Source organism: Lagopus leucura, unplaced genomic scaffold (assembly GCF_019238085.1).
Source record: "Lagopus leucura isolate 7727_CA_CO unplaced genomic scaffold, USGS_WTPT01 Super-Scaffold_100157, whole genome shotgun sequence".
Classification (NCBI taxonomy): domain Eukaryota; kingdom Metazoa; phylum Chordata; class Aves; order Galliformes; family Phasianidae; genus Lagopus; species Lagopus leucura.
Window position 1 is genome coordinate 21,347,626 of NW_024962334.1, and position 12,147 is coordinate 21,359,772.

Below are 12,147 nucleotides of genomic sequence, written 5' to 3' on the forward strand. Positions count from 1 at the left end.
CCTTCCCTTCCCTTCCCTTCCCTTCCCTTCCCTTCCCTTCCCTTCCCTTTTTCTTTTTACCTTTGTTCAATTCTAGAAGCAAATAAGAACTTAATACAGCTATGCACTAGATTCATACAAACCATGCTGCAATTTAAGTCTTCCTATTCCACACCAGCAGATGCACCTGTGTAAATATCATTAGAAACCATGGATTTCACAAAGAGCTTTGCAGGTGCTGTTGAGAACAATAAGAGGTATGGTAGAGCAAAAGGATGGCAGTATAAAAAATAGCAATGCATACTTGTTTGTCTGAGATATTCTGGATACAACAGAGACGCACTGTATGCTTGCATGTTTCACTTGGCAGAAAGTAGGTGTTATAAGTATTTTTGGATATGAAAAAAACCGATTAGAAATCACAAGTGGTTCCATCACCTTCTGTGCTTGTGTAAACACTTTATGCGATGTTAGTTTTTTTTTTTTTTTAATCAATAATATATATAAGCGGAAAGCGTAATTCGTATTCAAGTTTATCATCAGCAGTCTAATTTAACAAACTCTTCCAACACCAGCAAGAGTTGAATTTTAAATTGCCAGATTAAATATTTAGTACCTTTCAGTACAAAACTGAGGATTTGTTTAAAGTCCCTGGTTCAAATTTGATCTATTATTCAAGGGACTAATTCGACCTAAAAATTCAGAAAAGAAATACAGTAATTGGTACAATACAAGGCAACATTATGACCTCCATCAGCATATTCCTTTTACAAGACATGTCAGAATGCAATCTTCTCCTTTAGATTCAGATAGTGCATCATAGTGTATGAAATTCTCGTTTAAGACTGGTGATTTGTTCCATGTACTGCATGTAAAGCAGAAGCTCAGACAAGAAATGGTTATTTTACTGTTCCCTTTATATGGTATTAAGCTCATCTGGAACTGCTGATTTATAAATTACACGCATAAAAATATATCATTGTAAATAGCACAACACACATGAGCTATACAGTCCACAGCTGCAGCTGAAAATATTAAGCTCTGGTTAGAAATCTGCTTTTATGAAAAATGTTCCTATCTGAGAAGCATCTTTCCATTTTCTTTCCTTTGTACTCATACTTGATGTATTTGGTAGAATGTCTAGGATTTGTAAGTTCCTCTCTAAACTGTATAGCTTTTGCAATACTTTCTTTGGGCTCTTCCATTCAAGTTATTGCTGTCTCGTCTTATTTCAACCAGCAGTGATGCAAGTTGGCTTTGTGCTGCTCCTTGTCTTCATAGAGGAATGATACAGATGTCCCAGCAGCAAACAAAAGAGGGAGGGAATGGCTGTGCAACCCACAAACTCTGACCCATTCATAGTAAAAGACAAGAAATGAATTTTTAAATGTCAGCTCTTTCCTCTGCAAAGGATAAAGATTCTGTTGCAAAATAAAATAAAATAAAATAAAATAAAATAAAATAAAATAAAATCATGTAGAACTTCATTTCAGATGAAAGATTCCCTAAACATGCTAACCATATTCAATACAAAAGTGATATATACCAATTTCATAGTGACTAGTGTTGCCTCAGAGAGAACTCTGACATTCACAAATTCAGCAAAATTTGATAATTATTATTTTATTTGAACAATTTAAAATATTTGTATTAATAGTATTGCAAACAATAGTAGATTTCTATATGATATATGAATTTATATATATAATTGTATCACATGTAATAAGATGCACACATTAAATGTGTTGTTGCTCACAACATATTTATACACTGTATCTTATAACATTCTTATTTTCTTTCTGCTGGACATATGCATATATATGTTGTTCTGAAAGAGTGATTACAGAAATTTGGGTTAGTTTATGGTATTTGCTTCCTGCATTAATTAAATGATTGATTTTACAACATAATTTATTTTTTAGAAAGAGCTGTGATCAGTTTTACCATGTTGAGTAATTGCATGCTTATAGGCACAGACACAGTTTAACCTTAAGAACGTTATTGTCTTTTTGTATTTTTCTATTAGATTTATAACAAGCTTTATTTTCCTTTCATACGGATTGAAATCTGACCTTCCCTCTCCCCAAGTGCAATGTTCTTGACTCAGACAGTATTTGAAAATTCTGGCAATTCTCCAAATGATACGTTTAAAGAATATTTTTATTAGCATCTGATTTGTGTTTGTTGGTGACATGTCTGGCCCTCACACAACCAATAGCTTGCCAAAACATAAGTTCTGTGGGATAGCTTCAGTTTTACACTGAGTCTTTTCTGGATTCACACAATTTAATTAAAATTTTTTTTTTTTGAGAATTTCTATGGCCTGCTGAATTAACAACACAATTCTGATAGAAATAAACATTCCCTACTGTCAAAAGCGAATACAAAACTTACAGCTATAGACCATAAAAATCAACTTTTTCCTTGATCAGAAACTTCTAGATGATGGGAAAAAGTGTGAAGACAATATGCAGCTTGGATTAAGAAAATGTTTTTCTGAAACAATAAGACCATTTATTCTTAAATGACAAGTCATTTCTCTATGAAAGTTGCTGTGTTTGGATTATGGAAAGACAAGCTGCATTTTGGAATGGGCTTTTTATTTAGAACATTTCCTTTTCAATTTTCTTTAACTTCAGAAAAGTCATAGATGAGCATTAACAGAGAGAGGCCTTTTTTTTTGCACATATTGCATATTTCTAATATGTGGAACATATCAGCAAAAGCTAAGGAATTTAGAAAGAAAAATACACATCTACCTCCCTAGGCTGTTGCCTACCTTTAAGCCACTGTTATCCACACTAACTCTCCAAATTCATCCAAGTATCTGTGTCCATCAAGGCTTCATTTTAGGAACAAAGCCACAGATAGGGTTCCTTCCCAACTCCAAGCTCAAACCAGGTTTTAATAGTGAAGGAATAGACTCCAGCCTGAATTTGAAGCAAAGTAGAAAAGCTCTTGGTTTACTCTGACACTGCACCTTTTCTTACACCTGTTTTAACAACTCTTTCAGTGGCTGGTCCCCTTAAGCTGCAGGCTGATGAAAAGAGGTTTTAGCAAGGTGGAAGTTGGCCTCTTCTCCCATGTAACAGTGACAGGATGAGAGGTAATGGCCCTAAGTTGCGACAGGGGAGGATCAGGTTGGATATTAGGAAAAATGTCTTTGAAAGAGTAGTGATGCTTTGGAGCAGGCTGCCCAGGGAGGTGGTGGAGTCACCATCCATGGAGATTTTCAAGAAGGTGGATGTGGCGCTGAGGGACATGGTCTGTGGGCGTGGTGAGGATGGGTTGGATGATCTCAGAAGTCTTCCCCAACCTTCATGATTCTGCGATTCTGTGAGGAGAGGTTTTGGCGGCTCTCCATGCAACGCTGTGCTAGCCAGCTTCATCATGACAGGATGTATGCAAGACACGGAAGGAGATTTAAGCATTTTTATAGACCACAACAAACTGTCTCTATGGTCAAATACTTACAGAAACTTCAAAAATACAAAATTACCTGTGAAACTGATTAATGCAATATTGCAATTTCATAGAAAAACAGAATGGATTAACTTGGAAGGGACCTTAAAAATCATCGAGTTCCAGTCCCCTGCTGTAGGCAGAGCTGCCGCCCACTGGATCAGGCTGCTCAGGGCCCCATCCCCAGCCTGGCCTTGAACACCTTGAACACCCACAGTTTCTCTGGGAAGCCCATGCCAGTACCTCACCACCCTCTGAGTAAAAACGTTCTTCCTAACATCTTCCTTCTTTTAGTTCAAAGCCATTCCCCTTTGCCCTAGCACTGTCACATTGTGCAAAAACTTTCTCTTGACTGATTACAAGGTCCTTTTAAGTACTAGAAGGTCTTAATGAGGTTTCTCCGGAGTCTTATCTTCTCAATTTAAATGACATTTTAAATGTACATCATTCGTAATGTACCCTTCTGACACTTGTGCTTCTTCTTTTTGCTTCATGGTTGTTGTTCATCTAAACACTATGTAGCATTTTAGCTCCTAAAACAGTGACTGATTTTATAATCAAGATCAAGAGAATTCACTTTGAATATGTCTTTTGAACTTGTATGTCTGGGTTCACAAATACAACCAATGTAACGAGCTGAAGAAAACACACATATAAAAGTGATGTTCTGAGAACATAAAAGGAAGAAGGAAATGAAGCTCATTGAAAATATCTGAATTTACTTCTCCTCATCTTCAGTCCTGGCTTCAGGGACTCCTTAGTAAGAACAACACCCAGCAGGATGATTGTACAAGAAAAGCTGTGTAATCCAGGAGGCATTATCATGTAGTATATTCATAAGGTTGTTCACCTGGGATAGCAGCAATGCCACAATTTTCTTGATAGGGAATTTAAAAGGTGAAAGTCATTAATTGGCTGAATTTTTCTCCTGCATGTGAAAACAAATCATGGTTGTATGATTTACTTGTGTTTTTAATCAAACGTTATCTCTCGGGAGGAGACCTGACTGCTCACTGGGAATTTTCTTGCACTGCTATGCAGAAAAGCTATTCTCTTTTTCTAGAGACAGAATTTGTCTCTGTTTAAGCTCTATTAGTCACTAGCAGTGAATGCATCAGCTACCACTTCTCAGTAGGCAATAACAATGACTGTGACCACAGCGGAAATCCAGGCTCCTTACAGTCTCTTCCTTCTTTGCTTTTGTTACACAAGATTTCATATTATTCATGATGGGTGATCTTTTTTAGCTTGGGTTTCTTTACATGACTTATTTAGATGCTATAAAGTAAAAAAAAAAAATTAATAAAACCCGACTAGACACCACTTTATTACAAAAGCATTGGTAAATAGCATAAATCAAAATTCATTTTAAAATCAAACAGGATATATATTTTTTTCCCCCAGATCTCTCTGATGTGACTAGGAAAGCAAACCAATATATTTCAGGTGAAGGAGGTAGTCCTTCTTTTCCTTACACCTCTTTAGAGCCACATGGTGCTTCGTAAATTACTTGCAACTAAAATAATCAGGAATAGCTTCACAGAAAGGCAGGTTAAATGGACCCTCTAGGACTAACAGAATTGAAGATTAACTTGGCTTAACAATGCCCCTGAAATACTTGAGCACACAGTATTCCAGGGACTCAGTTTATCCTCTTGCATTGAACTGCACAGTTTCAGGTACAATTATGGAAATAGGAAGAGATCACAGGAAGTTAATAACAGCTATTGAACCAAATACTCAGCTAGAATAATTATTTTGGCCCTGCTTTAAGCAGGCAGCTTTAGTGAGAAGCAAACCACCGAACACTGAGAACGTGCCACCCCGAATCAGAAAAGAGGAGAGAGCAATCTAAAGGGAAATAAAAGAGGCAATAAAATCACTTATTTATTGTTTGCATCCTGGCAACAAGAAATAGATAAGGTCTCTAATGCCCACATTAGAAGGAGCTAGATGACATTTGTCTGCATTTTCACTTGTAAGTGAGCTCTTACTGGGAGAATAATCACAGAAAAATGCCTATTGTGCCCTTTTAGCAGATAATCCACTCAGTCCATTGTATACCAACACTGCTGCTCTTCTAGACAGAAGTCAAGAAATTCAGATTCATCCTGATGCTTATGAGAATTCACCCCCAAGACCCTTCCTGAAAGTGCCTCCAACACAGAGTGATTCTCTATGGCACTAGGGACAGAACAACTTGCAGAACCCTGCCCTTCCTCAGAGCACAGCTGTTAACTGTTTCCTTGAGAGCATCTTCTGTCAAAGGACAGAATTACTGAAAAAGAAATGCAGCAGGGGAGCTAACTGGTATCTCAAGGGCTTGGAGGAAAATCAGTTATCAGCCTCAGGAAAGTTTGTCCTGTGGTTTAAACATTGTCTAATAGAGAGAGACAGGTCTGGCAAATAGAGAGGTTTAAAATCACCATGGCCTAACCTAGAGCTCTCAAAACTCGCTACTCTGAAACAGTTTAATGGGCTAGGAAACCTGGCACTTTTGTCTAGATTTTCTTTGCATTTTCTGCTAAGAAAAGATCATGAAAGAAAATGTCTTTGACTACTAAAACATCTGTTTTGGGAGTGGTTCTTGAAAGGAGACACCCTTTTTTTTCATACATGAGACATCCATGTAATATTATGCATTACCTTACTCATTAGCAGAAATAAATAAATAAAATTACATGCTATCTTGATGCCTATGACCTCTGTTAAAAAGTTGATCATGCCCTCTTGTGAGATGGAAAGCAGGGAGGGAGGTTTGCACATTATTGCTGATATTCTGCACTGTAGGGAGGAAAAGTGTTTAAATGGAAAACTATAAGCAGATCTGATGCTGTTGCTCTGCGTTTTATCTGACATTATTTTAGGGGTTATCTGTATGAAAGAACACAGACTAATTAAAAATATACAACTACATTCAGGGGTAGGCACTAAATTTTATGACAGGCCCATAATGACCCCAGCCCAATGCAAGAGCCTGCAGGTGCAAGGTAGGGACCTGCAGGTGAAAGAGAGGAGGGTTAAAGTGGTTCAAGAGTGTCTGACAGCAGCTGGGGCTCTGTGAGAGGCTGTTAGATCTGTAAGGGAGTGTGCTGGCCAGAATCTCTGTGCTGTGGGATAGGACAGTATATGGAAGGAATGTGTCTGCACTTACATCCATCCCTTTGAGAAGAGAGAGAGAAGTGGTAAGTACTATACTGGTTGTGGGTTTGCTTGTGATGTTTTGTTTTGTTTTTGTTTTTTTTTATGTTCAGTCATGTTCTGTTCAGTCACCTCATTGAAGAAACTTAGTGCAATGTGGCCTATTTGTCAGATTTTTATTTTCAAGTGTTCTCAAGTTGAGAATTACTATGAATTGTTTCCGACCTTTCCCACTTGTCACCTCTGTTGAAAAATCAAAGAGCTTCCGAGGAAGCCCCATGTACTGCTGATGCCTACAGCATCCATAACGTGTGCCTCATCTACGCACTAGTAACTCCTTCTTAGATGACTTTCTTTTTTTTTTTTTTTTTGTCTTAACTTTCTCTGCCCTTACCAGTTATCTTCCCTCTTCCTAACCTTATGTGACAAGCCAGGCTTCCTGGCAGTAAACCTGCCCTAGAAGATGCCTATAGTTCCCTGAAGCTACAATTAACACAGAGCTTCAAGAATTCTGCAGCCCAAAAGGAAAAACAGTTTTACTACCTGTCTTGCTTCTAATGGTCTTTCTCTGGGAGAATCACTGGATTATGAGGGAAAAAATGTTTGCAGTGAGTTCTACTCTCCTCCCAGACTAACTTCAAGGTTCTACACCTGTATGTTTTTGGACATAGGAACATCTTAGGGAGGAAAAAATAAAAGAAAATTTGTGCGAGTTCACTATGAATGAAGATTTCATGAATAGCAGTTTTGCTGTGTGGAGAGAACAGTGTGTTCAGAGTCAAGACTAAATATCTCTGCTCAAGGGCAAGTTATTCAAGGAGGAATTTGCCTTGCATCCCTGCCAGCTGCTGTGTCCAAGCACAGCAGTGCTATCGCAGTAGCATGTGATGTGCACTCACATCACTAAAAATATTGTGGTAGAACACACAGGCAGTGATGGGCAAGGACTGAGCCGATAGATGTCACTGTTGCATATGTTATGTGGTTTTATACTTCTGGCAAGCACTGCTGGATGTAGCTATGCAAGGAAAAGACTGGCTACGTGTCCTGTGTGCTTTGTAATACACACGCCTGTCCGTACGACAGGAAGTAAGTGAACTGGGGCTTCTGCTGTCTAGTGCTTCGTTAATCAGACTGCTAAAAATGTTTATTTTGTCACTTAATGATAAAAGCAGACCTTCACCGTAGACCTGTTTCAATATGCAGACCTGGCAATTAGCAATGCCATCTGTAACATGGTGGTAAATAGACATTCCAGAGGTAGAAGTGAAGCAGAGAAAGCATGGAGCAGCACAAAGCAGTGCCCAGCCATTTCCGCCCTGAGACAGCATCTCTTTGGGCACCACGCTGCTTCAGGCACACGTAATAGAAACGGGCTGTCAGAGCTCCTGGCAGCCCTTGAGGCTGACTCACACCTGGGAAAGTCACCAGAAGGCCTCGCTGCAACACTGGGCAGTGCATTTTGTCTCACCTGTATCTCAGCTGAGATGTTGCCAGGAGACACTTTTTGGGGAGGTTTTCTCTCACCAGGAGTTTGCTTTCCCTTCCTTGCTGGCTCGTTCATCCTGGCCTCGTTTCATGCCACAGCCCTCTCATGCTCCTACATCTCTGGCTGCATAACAGGGAAATCACAGAAAATGTTACTATAATTAACATGCCACTTCAGGGTCTCATTCCTGGCTCATGAGTCATCCCCTCTGTTCCTTCCCCCTTATGGCAATTCACGTGCATCTGTGCCTTTGCCTCAAATGGCAATGTTTTCACTATGTGGCCCTTTGCTCAGTGATGCCAGGTAGAGCAGGCAGTTTTGATCCTACCGACTTAACCGGAAAATCTGAAGAGGCTTTTTGGCCTCCCGAGTTTCCTGCATCTCATTAGGCTGCCTGGTGCACATCTGTAACAGCTCACAAGCAAGCCTGTCAGCACATGGCTCATTAAGGAACTGTGGTTGCCAGCTTCTTTTGGCCTAACTCCTTCCTTTCCCGGCCCAGCACAAGTGCTGCTCTGTGCTCCGATACCTTTGTGGGAGCATGAAGGAGACCAAAGCAATCTTGTGAGCATCACACTTTTCTGTGGGCGTCAGCACAATCTGATGTGCAATGGCCATCATGCTCCCTGAGTGTGTTGAAGTGGAAAATCCCCATGGATTGGGCTCTGACCTGAAGGACTTTCCTTGCCAACTACACAGAAAAGTCCAGTTGGTTGAGAAGGTTTTGGCCTCTCGCAAGTCCTTTTATAACTTCTCTCTTTCCTTGATCATATTGTATTTATGTATATATTTAAAAAAAAAAAAGAAAAAAAAAAAAAAAAAGAAAAAGAATTTAAGTCAAGGGTATTTTTTACCATTATCTCTCTATTTTAAATTAAAAAATATATATTTCTAGTTAATCATCAGAATTTATTTCTTGACCCATATACATATACTATTACAGTAATATCAAGACCCAAAGTACCTCAAACTTAAGCTTCCACAACATCTTTGTTGTCCCAGCAAAAAAATCTGGTGGTACAAAGTGAGCATCGTCACCTTGCCCTGCTAATGTTACTCTTCCTCAGGAATCTCAGACATTTCCTGGATTGGGGATCCAGAGAATTTCTCACAAAAACGTTACTCAAGGACTATTTTGGCTAAATCCATCTTTATTTATGGCACCTTAAAAATATTTTCAGCTGTCCATTGAAGCACTAAAAAACACAGATTTGTATGAGCTTGTACTTGCTCAAGAAACATGTAGATGTGGTGCTTAAGGACACGGTTTAGTGGGCAATCATTGGTGGGTGGGTGGAAGGTTGGACTAGATCTTAGAGGTCTTTTCCAACTTTTATGATTCTGTGATTCTACAAAACAAGTGTTTGTGCTGTGAATGCTCAGAGATGCCTAGTGGGGATGGGTGGCAGCTGTAGCTTCCTGCCATTGTCCTGCATTTCCTCTTCACACATCTGTCTCATCCCAGGCTTCATTTTCTGTAACTCTTTCCGGTCAGCAAGCTGGTGAATACATGCAGGTTGCCTGAGTCCCATTTGAATGAAAAGAACTTTGCAAGGTGCAAGAGTTCTTCCTACTCCTTCTTCCTACTCTACCTTATTCATCTGCTGCTCCTCAGTCCGCTTTCCCAAAAGTTTCTCCTTGTTGCAAGAGTCACCTGCTGTGGTTGCACCTCCAGCTTAAAGCACCAGGACCAGCCGATTGGCTCTGGATGCACAGTGTATTCAGTAAAAAGGTCAGCACAGGTTAGTTAGAACTATTTGCAGATAAACGTGGAAAATAGTTCTGTCCATGGAAAACTGCTGATAAAGCTGAAGCTATTCATCTCAGCATTTCTAACACAAAAAATAAAAATTTTTACTTGCAGAAATTATTTATGATGAAGAATTTTATAAGCAGAAACAATACTTTCTGCTTTTTTTTTTTTTTTTTTTTTTTCCTTCAATGAAACATTCAAAATTGTTGGTTTAGCCAAAATAATTTTTTAGCAGATAGATAGATTTTCATTCTGGCTTCCCCCAGCATAATCTAGGGGAGAACATCTTTGCAGTGGCTTTGCAATTGTAATTTGTTAGGGCAGAACATGCCAGGGCAGAATTAGCAGTCAGGTAATGCCTCTGTGCTTTAAAACTTGTACTTTGGTGAACAGATTTCCACATCCAACAATGGCTGAGAAAAGCAAATGCACTGCCTTTGATCTGAACATAATGAGGTTTCTTAAAAAAAAAAAAAAAAAAATGACCTTTTGAAATGCCTCCTGCTAATCGCCCAGAGAGCTACAATACACAACAGAAATCCTCTTTCTTTGTTAGTTTCCTGTAGCATCATTACTCATCACTTCTGGAGTTTGCTTACTCTTTCTGTGGAACTCTTTGTTTGAGATACTTATTATCGTGTTCCAAAGTATTCAGGCAGGACTGAAGCGGAGCCATACTGGTCATTTTATAAACAACTGTGGGGAAATACCTCCTCCTCTGTTGACAGGTTTGCCATTTAATCTGAAGCAAGATAGGACAAGTGAATGTTATGAGCTGAAAGAGTGAAGGCCACTTGAAAGATGTATGGCTAATGTTCTTGCAGCACATCATTTACCCCTTGAGCATCATGAATTATTTCCAGAAAGCACATGCATCTGACTGTGATTTAATTCAGCCTTTAATAGTTGCCAAGATTTTTGGTAGGTTAAAATAGTGCAGAGTCCTGAAGGAAGATTTGGAAATAGTTCTGCTTGCGTGTATTCATATAACTAGGAACTAAAAGAAGTTGGGGTTTGGTGGTTTTTTTTTTTTTGTTTTTGTTTTTGTTTTTTTTTTCTTCCTGAATTGTTCTCATTTGAGAATAGCTTCAAAAATAGCTGGCATGTTCTAGAAGCAATAGTCTAAATAATAAATATGGTAACAATTATAGCAAAGGCCTTTCTGACTTTGACATATCATCAAACTGGGGCTGCATGGAGCATCTGCCTAGGCACTAGAAATTCCCAGACGTCCATTTGATATGGCCATTTTTCTTTTTTCTTCAAGTAAATGAAATGTAGCGAGACTATATTCAAATCTTCAGTGTACCTCTGCTTGAAGGGAAGCATTATTCCGAGTGGTATGGTCCCACAGAGTGAATCCTTGCTAGTCTTAGTGAAAGACTGAGCTACCAGTGTATGTTAGGCTTCTTCTTCCAGGGCAGTGGTTGCAGTTGAGACATTGAGTAATATGTGGGACAATCTGAGAGGAAATGAGCAGGTGAAGGAAATTCCAGTGGATTTTGTTGGGGGGGGGGGGGGGGGGGGTGAAGTAGAAGTATAGATGTGAAAAAAATGTTATTTAGTAGAAATGCAATTATAATCGGTTATTTGCAAAATTTACGAATAAAGTTATTTTAACAGTTATATTCACATATAACTAAATGTTGCATATACAACCCCGTATATGCAACATTAAAATTCATTTATCGATGCCTTTTTTTTTTTTTTTTTTTTTTTTTTTGCTTGCACTATTTTATTTATTTGTTTAAATCTGAAACTCTGTTTGAATGTGACTTGTGTTAATACAGGTTTACTATAAACACATGTGAATACTTATGTGAAAGTGCCAGTCCTGGTGGCATTATGATTGAGAGCCCTTAGAGGGAAGTCATAGCAGAAGCTGAACTTGAACAAAATGGATTTTAAGTATCACTCATATAGTACGGCTCTTTACTGATTCTTGGCAATAACAATGTAACTATGGCTAGGGTGGTTTGAGCCATGCTCCTGTTTGTCTGAGATACTTTTTAAGGATGTTCAGTATGGGGGTTTGGGCCGCAGCATAGCACTTCTATGCTGCTTCTGTGCTCATCCACTGAAGGTGCTCATTTAGAGCAGCACCCTGTCACTGCTGGCCCTGTAGTTTTTTGAGAAATGAAAACATAAAACCTACATGAAAGCTATACTACTTTTCTGGAAAATAAGCAACCCTCTGGGAAAGCAGTGAGATGAGAGGAGGTTTAATTTTGCAGTAAGAAGTTTTTTGTTAGACAAGCTGAGTTTTGTAGCTTTTCACAGTACCATCCCTCTTGAAAGCCAGGGGACAGCTTTGGGGATCTTA